Genomic DNA, 18,131 nt, shown 5'->3' with positions numbered 1-18,131 from the left:
TAGACTCTCCTCAAGTGTCCCATGGTTTCTTGACAACTGACACCTGTTTCTTCAGGGGACCCTGACTAATAGGCCCCACAACAAGCCTGATCATAAACTCCATGGGGGTAGGGAATTTACTCTCTTTTATTTGATGTTGCTATCCCAGCACCTAGAATGATGTCGATTGTACAGTCAGTTTTCAATAAATGTTTGTTAAACGACATATGTGTGACCACTTTCTCTCCTTCGTGATCTTTATGTTAAAGTCTATTATGATTGATTTAATATAGTTTAACCAGCATTCTTGTGCTTTTATCTGTAATTTGGTAAAGAATGACAAAGAATTATAAACGTCAGCAAAAAGCAAGCAAACTTGTCGTTATGTGCATGGAAATCCAAGATATTTAACATAAAAATTTATGAAACAATAAGAGAATTCAGCAAGAATCAATGTTAATGTAGAAGACCCAACAGATTTCCTATAAACATCCACCCCTGGAGCACCTGTGCAGACCCTCAGTAGAATCTGCACACGGGGCCCCAGGCGCGCCAGGATGGGGCTCAGGGGTTGGTGGGTCCGGCGGCTGTAAAGGAACAGGGTGGAGGTCCCAGGTTGAAAAATTGTAAAATTATAATTTTACAGCTATATAATTTAACTACTTCAGTCGTCATGTCTTTTTCTTTTTACAAAGTCAATTTTCCTACCTAACTCCAAATTTTTTTCACACCATCTAAGTAATATTTTAATATTTTCCATATCCAATCCGTATTCAAATTTCCCCAATTACCTCCAAATGACTTATGAAAAAAATGCTATTTTAATCGGGAGCCAATAGCGGACTACCCTTTGCATTTGACAGCAGAGTTCAGGCTTAACCCTTAACCTCTTCGGGCTCGGAGGACCCTGGGCAGGAGAGATTTAAGAACACCGTCCTCCCGCTTTCGCGGAAAGGCCAAAAGTGACTTGAAATGTAGACGCGGAGGCCTATGGGAAATGTAGTTTTAAATAGGTGAGGTTCACCGCCTGGACTCCGGGAAGGGGACGCCACGCTCCTTCTGCGCATGTGCAGCCGTAGCCTCCTCGTTTGTCTTCTCAGGACTCCAGAGAACCGTTGGGGAACTTTGGGGTGTGCTCGGAAAATGCAGGGTGCGCACCGAGGGCGAGGGACTAGCTGGGAAGGGTGTGCCTGTGCTTGGGGATGGGAGCAGGAAGTGTCTGGGACCTCGTCGCCCCCCGCGGCGGTGTATAAACCCGGGCGGGCCGTCAGAGCGGGTAAGGCCGATGGGGGAGACCCCGGCCCTCGGGCTGCCGGGGGGCGCAGGTGTTCGGGGCGGTCCGGGATGCCCGAGGATCGTGTGACCAGCCCGCCTGCAGCCCGACCGGAGAGAAGCCCATGTCGGTGGCGGTGGGTGCGGGAGGGAGGAGTGCGTTTATCAGGCGGACGGTGACCGTGGGTCTGCGGTGGAGCCCGAGCTCTGGAGCACTACAGGCCCGGTCAGTGCCAGCTCTGTCACCTGTTAGCAGGGGCGACAGAAGGAACCTGGGCGAGAGTCAGGGTTCTCATCTATAAATATTAATAATGATTGTTTCACGGCGACGTTTGGAAACATAGATCACTATTTTAGACAAGTGCCAGGTAGGAAGCCTTAAGTAAGTGACAACTGCTGTTATAGTTAGAGGACGCTTTGTTTTTTTACTGGATAGTTTAATGTACCCTGACAACCACTTCACCAGAAACCGAGGCTCGGGTGGGTGGCCCGATGTGCTCGAGTCAGGAGCTCCCAGCCAGGGAATTTGGATTCGAGGGCAGGTGTGCTTGGCTTCAGTCTCAGGCTTTGTCTGATGTCACACCTGCCCAAGACTGGCATTACAGCCTTCACAGCACTTAGGAACATGGCCTGTCCCTGCGTCCCCAGGGATGTAAAGGAAAGGATGTGGATGGAATCCCACCATGTGTCACATGTATCCTGGGATTTCTAGTGTCTCTTCAGGTCCCTTGGGTCAGACAGAGGTGCCTGGCCCCCTCTGCATTGTCAGGCTTTCTGTCCTTGAAGTCTGACGTTATAATGAATTCTAAGAGTCAGCCTTTTTGCCCCTAAGATGAATTTATTTCTCAGATCCATGTCCCAGTTGCCTTGAAACAAACCAGCCCTTGTGAGGCAGGAAGCAGGGGGCCTCTGTGAGGGAGTCTTACCTGGAAGAGAGCGCCCCTCTGACCTTAGACCTCTCTCCAGAGCTTCAGAGCAGAGACAAGAGCCCAGAAAGGAGCAGATGCTAGATTTGCAAGATCAGAAGCAGGTCTTGATCCTCCTGCCCAGAATGAACCAGACTTGATGATGCCACCTTCAGGAGCCACCACACTGTGTGACAGTGGGGCATTTGGGCCGTCCCTGGGAAGTACAGGTGAGCTGGGGTGGCCCAGGGGCAGGCTGCTCAGGAAAGGCTGCTTTGTTGGAGAGCCGTGAGGGCAAGGTCTGGGGGTAAGGGACAACCAGGCAGAGGGAGGAAGTTCTGTCTCCAGTCCCCTTAAATGGCCCCCGCTATTTACAGATGCGCTGCTGTCACACATGTCCACCACCACATGTGACATTAGTGACGTTATCCTGATGTCACAGGATCCAAGAATGATGATCTGTGAAGAGTTTTCCAAGGTCACCTACTTCTAACTCTTTTGAAAGATTTAAAGACATTGGGCCTGAAAATTTCAGTGACTTGTCCAGGGAAACGCAGTTTGTGACAGTTCACTCTCTCACAGGTAAGTTACCAAAAGCATCTATCGAAAGGGCCTTTTGAGAAATACTTCCCAGCTGAAATGAACAATTACAAATTCCTGCCTTAAATCCTCCCATCTCTTTTACTAGGCTTTCCGTGGATTGTGTATACCAGGGGTTGAATAATATTACTGAGAAAAATAGATAAATGATGCATACTGAGCATTTTTCTGCTAAGTTAACTTTAATGAAGGAATAGTGTCTTGTCGTTTGGCGTACTTTAATTCAACTGATCGGTTGTTTTTATTTCTTTCTGTTATCCAGAAGGACGCATGCGTTATTGTTAAATCAATCGAGTAAAGTTTATGTTCACTCAGTAAAAAACTGCAGATTTCAGCTCCATGGTCATTTCAGAATCACACAAAGACAGGTGTTGCTGCCTGTCCATGATCCTTCTTGTGCCTTTTCAAGGCCCAGAGGGCCCTGTGCCTATGGGGAGGATGATCCCCAACTGGGGTGCTGAGATTTGAGGAGGTGAATCTAAGAGCTGTAAGACAGCTAAATCTCAGGACCCCTGTCTTCTTTCTGTCCCCTCAGCTGAACCACAGTCCTCTGTACTCGCCCAGGAGCCACAGAAAGTGAACATCCCTCAGGTGAGCTCTTTATTCATTCCCTACTTTATATTGTAATGGATTTATAAGGTTTAGCAGGATCCATGCATTAAAGGAAAAGGAGAAGTTGAAATAGTAGAAATCAAGTCAGTCTTGAGGAAAAATATAGCGTGTTTTACTATTAATTGTGATGTTGGCTGTTAGCTTTGAGTGGGTAACCTTGTCAGGGTAAGTAGTTTCCCACTAAGCTACCTGTTTCAATCTCTTTACTTGTGATTGGGCTATTCAGATTCTCTGTTTCTTCTTGATTCAGTTTTGGGAAGTTGTATGAGTCTTAGAATTTATCTGTTTCTTCTGGATTGTCCAGTTTGTTGCTATATAGTTTTTCATAGTATTCTCTTATAATCCTTTATATTTCTGTGGTATCTGTTGTAATTTCTCCTCTTTCATTTCTAATTTTATTTATTTGAGCCTTCTCTCTTTTTTTCTTAGAGAGTCAGGCTAAGGGTTTGTCAATTTTGCATATCTTCTCAAAGAACCAGCGCTTTGTTTCACTGATCTTTTCTACTGTTCTTTTTTCTTTTTTGGTTTCAATTTCATTTATTTCTGCTCTGATTTTTATTATTTCCCTCCTTCGGCTGACTTTGGGCTTTGTTGGTTCTTCATTTTCTAACTGTATTTTAAGATTGCTTATTTGAGATCTTTCTTGTTTTTTAAGGTGGGCCTGTATCGCTATGAATTTCCCTCATAGGACCACTTTTTCTGCATCCCATATGAGTTGGTGTGGTGTATTTTCATTTTCATTTGTCTCCAGATATTTTTTGATTTCTCTTTTAATTTCTTCAATGATCCATTGGTTGTTCAGTAGCATGTTGTGTAGTCTCCACATATTTGTCACTTTCCCAGCTTTTTTCCTGTAGCTGATTTCTAGTCTCATAGCATTTTGGTCAGAAAAGATGCTTGATGTGATTTCAATCTTCTTAAATTTATTGAGGCCTGTCTTGTTTCAAAACATATGGTCTGTCCTTAGAATGCTCCATGTGCACTTGAGAAGAATGTGTATTCTGCTATTTTTGGATAGAATGTTCCATATATATCTATTAAGTCCATCTCGTCTAGTTTTGCATTTAATTCCACTATTTCCTTGTTAACTTTCTGTCTGGATGATCTATCCATCGATGTAAGTAGAGTGTTGGGGCCCCCTGCTATTATTATGTTGTTGTTAATATCTCTTTTTAGGTCTGTTAATAGTTGCTTTATGTACTTTGGTACTCCTTTGTTGGGTACATGTATATTTATAAGTGTTATGTCTTCTTTTTGGAGTGTCCCTTTTACCATTATATACTGCCCCTCTTTGTCTCTCATTGCCTTTTTTATCTTGAGGTCTACTGTGTCTGATACAAGTATTGCAATAACTGCTTTCTTTTGTTTGCCATTAGCTTAGAGTATCATCTTCCGTCCCTTCACTCTGAGCCTGTGTTTGTCTTTAGAGCTAAGAGTGTTTCCTGGAGGCAGCATATTGATGAGTCTTGTTTTTCAATCCATCCCACCACTCTGTCTTTTGCTTGGAGAATCCAATCCGTTTACATTTAGAGTGATTATTTATATGTAAGGGCTTAACGCTGCCATTTTATCACTTGTTTTCCAGCTCTGTATTTCCCTTGTTTCTCGTCTTGTGTATTTTGGACTGCCAGTTCAGTTTGGTAGTTCTCTATGATGGTTTTCTCAGTTTTCTCTTTTTTGTGTGTGAGGAAGACTGGCCCTGAGCTAACACCTGTAAGCAATCTTCCTCTTTTTTAGCTTGAGGAAGATTGTTGCTGAGCTAACATCTGTGGCAGTCTTTCTCTGTTTTTTGTGTGTGGGATGCCAGCACAGCAGGGCTTGATGAGAGATGCATAGGTCTGTGCCTGGGACCTGAAGCTGCAAACCCTGGGTGGCTGAAGCAGAGCATGCGAACTTAACCATTATGCCACTGGGACAGCCCCTCAGTTTTCTTTTTTTTGTATCATTTGTGTCTCTGTTCTGATTATTTGTTTAGTGGTTATCATCAGGTTTGTATAAAAAATCTCGTAGATGAGATATACCATTTTCTGATAGCCTCTTATTTCCTTGGTCTAAGCCAGGTCCATCCCTTTCCTCTTCCTCTGATTTGTTGGTCATAACATATTCTGTTTTGTGTTGTGATTTTGTGGTTAAAATCACAAGATTATAGTTATTTTTGATGTTTTCTGTCCGTTTATCTTTCATGTCATAATTAAGTTTTTGCTAACCTCTTCTGGTAGAGAGCTGCAATTTTCTGACTTTGGCTGCCTATTTATCTCCTTGCTCAAGGCTTTGTGAACTCTTTTTTTTCTTTTTCAGGTATGAAGGTCTTCTTGAGCATTTCCTGTTTGGGGTGTCTTGTGGTGATGAACTACCTCAGCTTTTGTTTATGTGGGAAAGTTTGTATTTCTCCACCATATCTGTAGGATATTTTTCCCTGGATAGAGTATTCTCGGCTGAAGGTTTTTGTCTTTCAGAATTTTGAATATCTCATTCTACCTTCTCGTAGCCTGTAAAGATTCTGCTGAGAAATCTCCTGAAAGTTTGATATGGTCTTTGTAAGTTATTTTCTTCTGCCTTGCTGCCTCTAAAAATATTTCTTCTTTGTCACTGACTTTTGCCAGTTTTACTACTCTATGCCTTGGAGTAGGTCTTTTTACATTGATGTAATCAGAAGTTCTGTTAGCATCTTTTACTTGTAACTGCAGCTCCTTTCCCAGGTTTGAACAGACTTTCTGCTCCTTTCTCCCTCCCTTCTCCCTCTGTAATACCCATAGTTTTCATGTTGCATTTCCTAATTGAATCAGATATCTCTCAGAGAATTTCTTTGTTTCTTTTTAGCCTTAATTCTCTCTCCTCCTCCATCTGAAGCCTTTCTATATTTCGGTCCTCCAGATTGCTAATTCCGTCTTCCATAATGTCAGCTCTGTAATTCAGGGTATCCAGATTTTTCTTTATCTCATTGTGTTTTTCATCTCCAACATTTCTGATTGGTTTCTCTTTATAGGATCAATCTCTTTTGTGAAGTATTCCCTCTGTTTATTAATTTTATTCCTGATTTAATTGAACTATCTGAATTTCCTTGTAACTTGAGTTTTTTAATGTTAGCTATTTTGAATTCTCTGTCGTTTACATTGTAAATTTGTGTGCCTTCAGGATTGATTTCTAGGTGCTTTTCATTTTCCTTCTGGTCTGGACTATTAATATATTTCTTCATACTATTTGATGGGGTTGGTTTGTGCCTTCACATAGATAGTATCTGGTTGCAGATTCCACCTGCCACCACTGGAGGAGGTTCAGGAGCTGTGTATTCTGAGCCTGCTGTGATCCCTGGTGTCTGTGCTTGTCCTTTGGAATCTATGCTGACAGGACCCATCTGCGATTGCCTGCTTGTAGCTGCTGCTTTGCTAATGTACGCACGGGCACTCTAGACGGGGTCCCTTGCTCTGGCTGACTGGCTGAGCTTGTGAGCCCAGCATGGGGAGGGGCACTTCTTTTGCATGTGCCATCCCGTGGGTGTTCTCTCTTTGCCCTCGCTGTCTGTCCTTCTGGCGTGCTGGCTTCATGAAGACAACCCCACAATAGCTTAGCCTCCTCTGTGGAGCTTTCCTATGGGATGTGAGGGAACTTGGAGAGCGAAGGCATTCCCACAGAGTCTCCCCCTAGGCCCCTCTTTTCTCAGAGCTGTGCATGGTCCTGTGCCCTAGGTCATTGCTGGGGAGGGAGAGGAGATCCCCTTACTTCCTCCTGGGGGGTCCAGCACCTCCACCTTCAGACATATGGCTGCATGGGTCTCTCAGATGTCTTTTGTGTTGTGTGCCTGTCCTCTGTTGGTTTATGAATGTCCTTTTCATTGTTTCTTAGGGAGGACAGTCTAAGGGAAGAGCTCACTCCGCCGTGAAGCTGATGTCATGCCTGGTCATTCTATTTTTAAGTTTTTGAGAAATCTCTGTACTGTTTTCCACAGTGGCTGCACCAATTTACATTCCCACCAGCAGTGTATGAGGGCTCCCTTTTCTCCACATCCTCTCCAACACTTCTGTTTTCTTTGTAAAGATTGGCACCTGAGCTAACATCTGTTTGTCTATCTTTTTTTCCTTCTTGTTCTCCCAAAACCCTCCCAGTATATAGTTGTATATTCTAGTTGTATGTCCTTCTGGCTGTGCTGTGTGGGATGCCACCTCAGCATGGCTTGATGAGTGGTGCCGTGTCCAGGCCCAGGATCCAAACTGGCAAAACCCTGGGCTGCTGAAGTAGCGCACACGAACTTAACCACTCGGCCATGGCACTGGCCCCTCTCCAACACTTCTTATTTCTTGTCTTTTTAATAATAGCCATTCTGATGGGCATGAGGTGATATCTCATTGTGGTTTTGATTTGTATTTCTCTAATAATTAGTGATGTTGAACATCTTTTCATGTGCCTGTTGGCCATCTGTATATCTTTGGGAAAATGTCAGTTCAAATCCTCTGCCCATTTCTTGACTAAGTTTGTTCTTTTGTTGTTGAGTTCTTTATATATTTTGGATAGCAACCCCTCATTGGATAAATGATTTGCAGATATCTTCTTCCAATTGCTAGGTTGTCTTTTCATTCTATTGATGTTTCCTTTGCCATACAGACGCTTTTTAGTTTGATGTAGTCCCATTAGCTTATTTTTTCTTTTGTTTCCCTTTCCTGAGGAGACATATTCAAAAAGATACTGCTAAGAATGATAGCAAAAAGCTTACTGCCTACGTTTTCTTCTTTGGAGTTTTATGGTTTCAGGTCTTACATTCAAGTGTTTAATCCATTTTGAGTTAATTTTTGTGCATGGTGTAAGATAATGGTCTACTTTCATTCTTTTGTGTGCGGCTGTCCGTTTTCCCATCAGTGTTTATTGAAGAGACTTTCCCTTCTCCATTGTATGTTCTTAGCTCCTTTGTTGAAAATTGGCTGTTCCTAAATGTATGGGTTTATTTCTTGGCTATCAATTCTGTTCCATTGATCTGTGTCTGCTTTTCTGACAGTATCGTGCTGTTTTGATTAATACAGCTTTGTAGTATACTTTGAAATTAGGGAATGTGATGCCTCCAGCTTTGTTCTTTTTTCTCTGGAGTGCTGTGGCTCTTTGGGGACTTTTGTTGTTTCCAGTAAATTTTAGAATTCTTTCTATTTCTGTGAAAAATGTCATTGGGGTTTTGATAGGGATTACATTGAATCTGTAGATTGCTTTAGGTAATATGGACTTTTTCACTATGTTAATTCTTCTAATCCATGAGCACAGAATATCCTTCTATTTCTTTATGTCTTCTTTAATTTCTTTCAACAATGTCTTATAGTCTTCAGTGTATAGGTCTTTCACCTCATTGGTTAAATTTATTCCTACCCACTTAATTATTTTTGTTGTGATTGTAAATAGGATTGTATTCTTGATTTTTTATTTCTGCTCATTTGTTTTTAGTTTTTTGATGGATTCTTTAGCGTTTCCTATATGTAAAATCTCATCATCCACAAGTAGCGACAGTTTTACTTCTTCCTTTCCAGTTTGAATATGTTTTATTTATTTTTCTTACTTGATTGCTCTGGCTAGGACTAAGAAGGGTGAGCGTGGGCATCCTTGTCTTGTTCCTGCTCTTAGAGGGATAGCTATCAGTTTACACCATTGAGTATAATGTTAGCTGTTGGTTTGTCATATATGGCCTTTATTATGTTGAGGTACTTTCCTTCTATTATTATTTTATTGAGAGTTATTGTCATAAATGTGTGGTGAATCTTGTCAAATGCTTTCTCTGCATCTGTTGAGATGATCATGTGATTTTTATTCTTCATTTTGTTAATGTAGTTTATAACATTGATAAAGAATACTGTTGTAATCCTTTGTATTTCTGTTATATTGCTTGTGATTTCTTCTCTTTCTGATTTTATTTATTTGAGGCTTCTCTCTTTTTGTCTTATTCTTCCTAAAGGTTTGTCAATTTTGTTTATATTTTCAAAGAACTAGCTCTTAGTTTCGCTGATCTTTTCTATTTTCTTTTTACTCTCCATGTCATTTATTTCAGCTCTGATTTCTAGTAGTTCCTTTGTTCTCCTGACTTTGGGCTCTTCATTTTTCTTCTTTTCTGATTCTTTTGGATGTATTGTTAGATTGTTTATTTGAGATTTTTCCTGTTTCTCAAGGTAGGCCTGTGTTGCTAGGAACTTCCCTCTTAGTACTGCTTTTGCTGTATCCAATAGATTTTGGTACACTGTATTTTCCTTTTCATTTGTCTCCAAATATTTTTCAATTTCTCCTTTAATTTTGTTGTTGTTCCAATAGTTAATGAATAGCATGTTGTTTAGGCTCCACATATTTGTGACTTTTCCAGCTTTCTCCTTGTGGTTGATTTCTAGTTTCATACCATTGTGGTTGGAAAAGATGCTTGATATCTTTTCAGTCTTCTTAAGTTTATTGGGAGTTGTTTTGTTTCCCAACAAACAGTGTATCTTTGAGAATGTTTCATGTGTACTGGAGAGAAAATGTATATCCTGCTGCTTTTGGATTGAATATTATATATGTGTCTGTTCAATTCATCTAGTCTAGTGTTTCATTTAAGATCAACGTTTCTTTGTTGATTTTTCTCTCTAGAAGACCTATCCGTTGATGTAAGTGGGGTATTAAAGTTCCCTACTCTTATGGTGTTGCTGTCTGTTTCTCCCTTTAGATCTGTTAATAGTTGTTTTATAGACTTTGGTGCTTCTACGTTAGGTGCATATATATTAATAAATGTTATGTGTTCTTGATGGATTATCCCCTTTATCATTATATAATGCCCATCTTTGTCTCTTGTCTTTTTTGGCTTGAAGTCTATTTTGTCTGATAGAATTATGGCTACACTCACTTTCTTTTGGTTGTCATTTGGTTGGAGTATCATCTTCCACCCCTTCACTCTGAGCCTGTGTTTTTCTTTAGAGCTGAGATGGGTCTCCTGGAGGCAGCACATTTTTGGGTCTTTTTCTTAACCTGTCCAGCCTCTCTGTCTTTTCATTGGTGCATTCAATCCATTTACATTTAGGATGATTATGGATATATAGGGACTTACTATTGCCATTTTATCTTTTGTTTTATGGTTGCTCTATATTTCCTTTGTTTCTTTTTCCTTGTGTTTCTCACTACAATTTCAGCTTGACGGTTTTTGGTGATGTGTTTTTCAGTTTCCTCTTTTTTTATGTTTCGTGACTCTGCCTTAATTTTTGTTTTGTGGTTACCATGAGGTTTGTATAAAAGGTCTCACAGATGAGATAGTTCTTTTTCTGCTGATAGCATTTTTGCTTCATTTCACTAGGCAAGTTCTGTCCTTTTCTTCTTCCCTTGCTATTTTTGTTACCAAAATTCTTTCTTTCTGTATTGTGAATTTGTTACCAAATTGGAATGGTTAATGTTATTTTTAATGCTTTCTTTCCCTTTAACCTTTGCATCATAATTGTTTACTAACATGTTCTGATACAGAGTTGCAGTTTTCTGATTTTATCTATTTATCAACTTGTTTAAAGCTTTGTATCCTTTGCCTTTTCATTTCAGACAGGAGAGCTCTTTTTGACATTTCTTATAAGGCAGGTCTAGTGGCGATGGACTTCCTCAGTTTTTGTTTCTTCCTCACACTTTATTTGTCAGCTGCAGCAGTGGACCCCCAGCTGTCGCAGCACCCAAGGGCACAGAGCTGATTATTACAGTGTTGATTAATACAGTCCCTAAGTAGCTCTCAAATACTTGTACTTTTCTGCATCCTTTCTGAAACCACCCTAGTCGAAGTAAGCAACTAAGTAACTGGATGACTCTAATGACCTCATGTCTCTGATCCTCAGTTTCTTGGTTTGTGAGATGAGGCAGTTAGAAGGAACACCAAGTTTCTTCCTTCTCTATATTCTGTGATTATCAGAATCTACAACTATGGAGAGACTCAGGGAAAAATCAATTCCAGTGCTTTGGGAAACCGTCTCAGTTTCTCCATTTAAATTAACTCTTGGGGTGACTGAGATTGTGCCTCATATCCTCTCATAGCACTGCTCTTAAGGACAGTCTCAGAATCTTCAAGACAACTTAAAAGAAGGCCCTTTCTCTTAAATAGGAATCTGCCTTATGCCATGTTTTGAGCTGTAGAAAATATTTCAGAATGAGATTCTAGTGTTGGTAACAAATTTATCTACATTGCTAATTCATCTGAAAGCTCCTATTCTTGAAAATGTCCCATGTGGGGGTAAAGAAGTTCCATGTAAAGGTTTAGTCCATTTTTGTTGACAATCTCTTGAGTGTATGTTAAAAACCTGGATAACAGGATAATGTTCATGGAGATTGGGGGGAGGGACAGTGATGAATGAGTTTGGTTGACTTTCAGCAGTAGTAAGGTCAAAATGAAAGCATTATAAAAGAAGAGTAGGGATTTAGGTCAGGGCTTTCTATGAAAAACAAGTAAAAACCCTAAGCAGATGGAAAAAGTTTAAGCGACACAGTATGGCAGATTCCACTGATGAGTTTAATAGGCAGCCATTTTAGTGGCAGAGAGAGTAGACTGAAAAGTGAGGAGAAGTTTGGAAAATTCAAGGGACAAGAACCAGAAAAGCAAGGGGTCCCATCCTGCCCTGAGGATTCTTTTGTTCTGAAGTGTGTTAGCCCAGCTGAGTGAAGACCTGGGGAGGATGTCGTAGATCCTCTAAAAGGGGCATCCATCAGCTGCAGGAAGATGTGCCATCTCTCCCCAAAGCTCATTAGCAGATTGGAAGTGGCATGCTGCATTACTCTGATTAGCATTAATTTTATAATTCTAGGCATAGAACTTTCCTCCACATGAGTCAGCCTTCACACAAAAACACAGACGCACATGGTGTGGATAAAACACAAGTAACCTTACTGCTGCTTCCCATCTTCCAAGGACCCAGTGGGAAGGAAAACGTGGTTCCCTAGCAAAGAGGGGAGTTAAGGGCTGGAGTTTTCCAGCTCTCCAAGCTGGGTGCAGGTCCCACAAATCGGGGAGAAGTGCAATGCCATCTTTCTGGCAGACCAAGACTTTGGGAAAACTGGGTCCTTCTGATCTGGTTAGGGAAGACGCAGTACTTCCAACAGCCACTGCAGCAGGGCAACAGCAGCATTACAAGTGAGATGAGGAACGTTACCTCAGAGCCTCCCAGGGAGAGAGCATTGAGGCCCCTACCGTTTATTGGGATAACTGGTTCCTGGCCCTTTGGAAAATACCCAGTCATCCCAGGGCTAGACTTCTCAGGAAAAGTAACTTGCCAATCCCTTTAAAATTTGCAGCTAAAACCTATCTACGCTTTTATTTGTTACATATATTGTTGGGGCTTCATTTCAAACTGCTATATTACAAAACTGTGTTTCAGATAACTTTAAATCCATGGCAGTGACTTTCAAATTCTTTTGATGGCAACTCACAAAATAAATCTATAAATTATTTTTTATTGTAAATCAGTATATACGCACACACACCAAAGGAATATAAAAATTTTATGAAACTGTTCTTACCTTTTTACGTGTAATACACTCTAATATTATCTATTCCATTTTGTTTCATTGTTTTTTAAGTGCTTGTCACACTCTCTAGAATTATTTCATAATCCACTAGTTGGTCAGGACCTGCAGTTTGAAAAGCACTATTTTAAAATTATTGCTTCCAGGTACCCTAGCCGGTAGTCTGGTATCCAGATTTTTAAAAGGCTTATTAAAATGCATCATCAAAAAGCAATATTTGCTAAAGGACCCTCAGTCTCTATAAAGAGCACTCTCTTGGGGATTCCAACCACAAGTTACCAGATAAATAACCAGCTTTCCTTTGCAGAACTGAGATGTGAGCTCAACACCAAGTAAAAATGACATAAAATCAGAACAAAGTTGGAAAAGGAGGACCACCTCCAAATGCAATATGTGGTCCTTCTGGGAAACATGACGCAGCCTAGAGTGAGGTGAGGGGGACAAAACAGAAAAAAAACATTAATGGAGAAAAAATCAAGCTTGTAACTTCTGTCTCCAGGCTTCACAAGGTGCACTTGTACTTCCAACCCTAAGAGACAGAGTGATGTTCAGCATGACTCCATAATCCTGTGGCCTTGAGAACCTCAGCAGACATCAGTTAAGTCATTTAAGGATAACTGCAAATTAAATTAGTTCATCCTAACTCTATATGACTCCACTCATAGTTGGAAGTTAGTATATTGATAAGGAGATCTGATCGGTGGTTACCAGGGAAAAGGGGGGGTGGGGGGAGGGCACAGAGGGGGAAGTGGTGTACCCACAACGTGACTAACAAAAATGTACAACTGAAATCTCACAAGGTTGTAATCTATCATAACATTAATAAAAAAAAATTAGTTCATCCTAATTACGCAAAAATGATAAATTCAAATAAGCAAGGTAATTCAATTCTGAATTAAAAATTTTTTCAATCACTTGACATCTCAAATCAAAGCAAATGGGTAATGTTACCAATTATATCAATTCGACTCTATATTTCAATACATAAACATATGATGAACAATTAAAATTCTTATGTGATATGCATTTAACTTGTTAACATTTATGCTACAGTAGGGAACCACACTCGAGAAACAGGGTCATGTCCTTGAAAACCAAAGAAGGTTATCACAAAAGAGTCTTTGTAAGAATCCAGCAACAGGATGAGTCCCCAAAATCTATTAAATAAACTATCCCACAGGAAAAGTGAGGCAGATCACACTAGTAAAGGCAACACTATGGAAGCTTATGAAATAGTTATCAAGGGAAACATTTGATACATAATAAAAATATTTAGTTTTAGGAAGCAGTATGATAGGCTCTGATATGGTTGCACTTATGAGTACAGGACTTTCATAGGAAGGAAAGAAATGGAAATTCACTGAATGTGTTTTGTCATGCATCACTAAATACCTTCGATTACATTATAGCATTGGAAACTAGGAAGCAGAAATGTTAAATAACTTGTTGTAGGCCACACAGTAATAAATGACAGAACTAGGACTTAAACTCCATCTTCTAATTACACATCCATTATTCTTGTCACATCAATACCACTTTATCCTGAACTAGTACTCAAAATATGTTAGTGCTTAAAATATTTGCTTAAGCATTTCTTAGGATTTCTGATCAAGGTCAATTCAAATTCCAATTTCAAGGCTAATGAATAAGAAAGTGACCTTTAAAAGGAAAAAAATACGTAAAAAATATACATGCATTCCGGGTGGCATTATGAATCTTCAAACTTTCGATATTCTTTGTGTCTCGTGTAAGGATGAAAAAAGTTATCTATTGCTGTATAACAAACCACAACAAAGTGGAGTAGCTTGAAACAGTAACTTATTCTTGTCTCTTATTGTTCTGTGGATTGGCTGGGATTCGCTGGGCAGTTCTTGCTTGGGGTCTCCTAGGAAGTACAGTCAGATGTCAGCTTGGGCTGAAATCCTCTTTGCCTCTATTGTGCTGGATGTCAAGATGGTTCATTTCTGTGTTTGCTGAGGATGCTGGCTGTTATCTTATTCGGGGCTGCCAACTGGAGGGCCTGCATGTGGCCTCTTCATGTGACTTGGGCATCTCTCAAAGTGGTGGCTGGGTTCCAAAAGAAAGCATCCCAAGAGGATATATTCCAAAAGACCAGGCTTCTTACAGCCTAGCCTCAGAAGTCCCAGAAAGTCACCTCCACAGCATCCTATTGGTTGAGCCAGTCACTGAGGCCTAGGGGGAGGGATGTAGACTCCATCTTTTGATATGAGAAGCAGCAGGCAATAAGGGAGGGAGGGAGACTGCCCATCTCACCTTAGTCTTTAGCCTCCCATCTGGCATCTCTACTTTACCCAACTGAGTTAGAAGGGGAAATAGATGATACAACTACAATAACACAAATTATTGTGTGGTGTTTTCTCTATCTCTTTGGCACTCTCTCTTTCTCTGGAAACACAGCACTTCTTGAATGAATGGATAAATGAGTCTCTCCCTTTTCCTCTCTACTCCTTTTTTGCCTCCTCACCTTTCTTTTCTTCTTTTTAACTGCAGATGAAAGGTTAAAAAAAAATGTGTTAAGCAGCAACATACTCTAATTAGTAAATCTTATAGTTAGTTTCTACTCAGATCTCCCATTTCATGTCTACCTGCCTGATTCAGTCATCGTCCTATCAGGGAAGGTGATAAGAATGCAAGCAAAGGAGAGAAGAGAGGGAAAAATGGGAAAGCAAAAGTAGATTATCGAGGGAAGAAGGAAAATATAAATGGGAAGGGAAATAAATCAGGAGCACTGAACACCGTTAAGCCCAAATGGCTGAAAAGACAAAGGGAAAGAAGCAAATTTTTCCCTTATGATGCTGCATCCATCCTTCCTTCCTTTCCAATCCATGGCCGCCATCGCCACCCTAGTCTAACCTTATTTCTTAATGCCTGAATTTTTGCTATATCATCTTACCTAATCTCCCTGCCTAGTTTTTACCCCTTAGAAATCATCAAAAATGGGGCCAGCCCGGTGGTGTAGTGGTTAAGTTTGTGTGCTCCTCTTTGGCGGCCTGGGGTTTGTAGGTTCCCATTCTGGCACAGACCTATACACTGCTGATCAGGCCATGCTGTGGCAGGCGAGCCACGGATGAAATGGAGGAAGATGGGCACGGATGTTAGCTCAGGGCCAATCTTCCTCCAAGAAAAGAGAAAGAAATAAAATAAAATAGATCATCAAAAACACTCCTTTCCTCATGGTGCTCTCAATTACAAAAAAAGAAAAGAGAACACTAAATGACTTCTGAAGGATTAAGTCCAATAGAAACATCTTAAGAATTTTCATAATCTGACCTAACTTTCCTTGCCACTCTTGTTTCTCAAGTCTCCCATATGTGAAACTCTTTACTCAACCAGAGCACTCTACTCAGTGTATCCAAATACACAGAAAAATGAGACTAGATCTCACTATTACATCATGAAAAATACAAAACCTGAATCAAGGAAAATAACAGACAACAAAAATATTACATTACAGAAAGCAGTGTGGTGACATTATAAGCTTCTAATTATAGCGCTTATGGTCCAGCTCACTTCTCACGAATACAGCCTTCTCCTTTTGTCTTCTGTCCTTTGCTCTAAGGATCCTATCACCAGGAGCATTCCCTGCCGCTCTCTGCCTTCCTAAATCCTGTCTCATCAGGACCCACAACATTAACTGACTAATTTGGAAGAAGTGTGATTAACAGAATCATTCTGGACCTGAAGTCCCTTGTTAACACTACAGCATCAGATTTGATTCTCGATGGACACCAAGTCACTCAAATTCCATCTCAGTTTTTACTCTGTAGATTTGTTCAGTATACAGTTGATTAAAAGACCATTCACCCCAGTTTGGTAGATAATTCAACCAGCCTCCAATCCAAAGTTTGTACAACTTTGATTTGTAGTAATTACAAACAGTAATTACAGAAACAGTTAAAACATTCATTGCTAATATTGTAACTCTTTGGGAACCTGATATAAATGCAGTTTTAAAAAAACAGGATATTCGAAGATAGTAACGTACCGTGATTAACAAGATTTTGTGGTGAGAGTAGTTTTTTCTCAGGTATAATTAAAGCTGTAGATGCTATTCTGAAAGTACAGACTTTAGGGGGCAAGGGAAGAGAGTTTTTGAAGCAAAGTACAAATTAGGAATAATTACAGTGATGGTTATGGAATGTCAACATCCATTTCATCATGATGAGCTCAGTCTCCTTCAAAATTCACTTGAGTCCGGGAAAGCATTAGTGTAAGACAAAAGGCAGCTTTGGGAAAAATACCTTTGAAGTATTAAGGAGTAGAGTGATTGGCAGTCAGCAAATATAAAAATGGACGAAAGAGTAAATGTCTTGATCACCTACGGAAAGTGTACACTTCAAGTATCTTATTAAAAAACCAGTTTTCTTTTTCATGTCCAATGTTGAATGCACCTGCAATTGTTGTTTTTTCATCTATTTTGATCCCCAAACTGGATATAACTAAATGTTTTATGGGAGTCTATAAAGGTGATGAAATTATAAAGAAAAGTAAGTGAAAGATTATCAGAGAGGAGAGTGGAGGCTTCTGGGGTGATATCAACATTGTATGATTTGACATGAGTGGTGGGTCTGTGGGTGCTCACTTCATTCTCCTTGTTTATGGTTTATGCGTGTTGCTGTTTACAAAGCAGTTATGTAGAAAATCCGCTGACACTAATACCTTCGACAGTTCATTAGCCCAAGGGTGTCTGTTATGCTTTAACCAGGGCTTTGCTCACATTCCCTTTTGCCCACATGAAGCCAGTTGTGCATTAAGAGATGACACAAACTTCTCTTGAAACAAGAGATTTCTTCTTGTTTTCTAGAAGAAATAGCGAAGCTGGTCTAGCGCTTGGTGATATTTCCAAACAGTCCTTTTGTGAATGGCCGTGAGAAGATGTCCTTCTTCAGCCAAGAATGAAGTCTTATACTTTGTATTATTTAAAGTACCTGATGCCATGCTACACAACTAGTGTGTGTGCATCCATTCATCTGACAGATAGTTATTGACTCACCTACCATCTGACTGCCTGGGAAGCCAGAGCAGTTTGCCAACTAATATGGTTAATTGGGATTTGATAAGTGCTATAAAGACACCAGAGATTCAGCAGTTTCTCCCAGCTATCGAACTTATTTTGGCTAATGGATATCACTCCCACTCCCATTTCAATCTTACAAAGGGATGCTAGAAGAGGATTGAGCAGTCAGAAGGTGGAAACTTAATAAAAATTGAAAGTCAGAGATGGGAGGGAATGAAAGCAGCAGAGGAAGAAGGAGGCAGAGG

At 40.3% G+C, this 18,131-nt stretch overlaps 1 protein-coding gene across 50 annotated transcripts in view; it reads left to right on the top strand.

Annotated features, from left to right (window-relative positions):
- Positions 1-558: 558 nt before the first annotated feature.
- Positions 559-18,131, top strand: part of LOC138922831 (ral guanine nucleotide dissociation stimulator-like) — a 101,674-nt gene continuing 84,101 nt past the window's right edge. For 4 of the 50 annotated variants that reach the window (XM_070259157.1, XM_070259161.1, XM_070259153.1 and 1 more), the window contains exons 1-5: positions 563-1,129; positions 2,218-2,386; positions 2,534-2,738; positions 3,292-3,347; positions 13,348-13,445. The gene's annotated coding sequence lies outside the window, so the exon portion shown is untranslated. Of the gene's footprint in view, positions 1,256-2,217; positions 2,387-2,533; positions 2,739-3,291; positions 3,348-13,347; positions 13,446-18,131 lie in introns of all 50 variants that reach the window. The other 46 variants (XM_070259144.1, XM_070259140.1, XM_070259142.1 and 43 more) reach the window with 27 other exon arrangements.

Source organism: Equus caballus, unplaced genomic scaffold (assembly GCF_041296265.1).
Source record: "Equus caballus isolate H_3958 breed thoroughbred unplaced genomic scaffold, TB-T2T haplotype1-0000016, whole genome shotgun sequence".
Lineage (NCBI taxonomy): Eukaryota > Metazoa > Chordata > Mammalia > Perissodactyla > Equidae > Equus > Equus caballus.
This window is presented reverse-complemented; position numbering and strand designations above follow the sequence as displayed.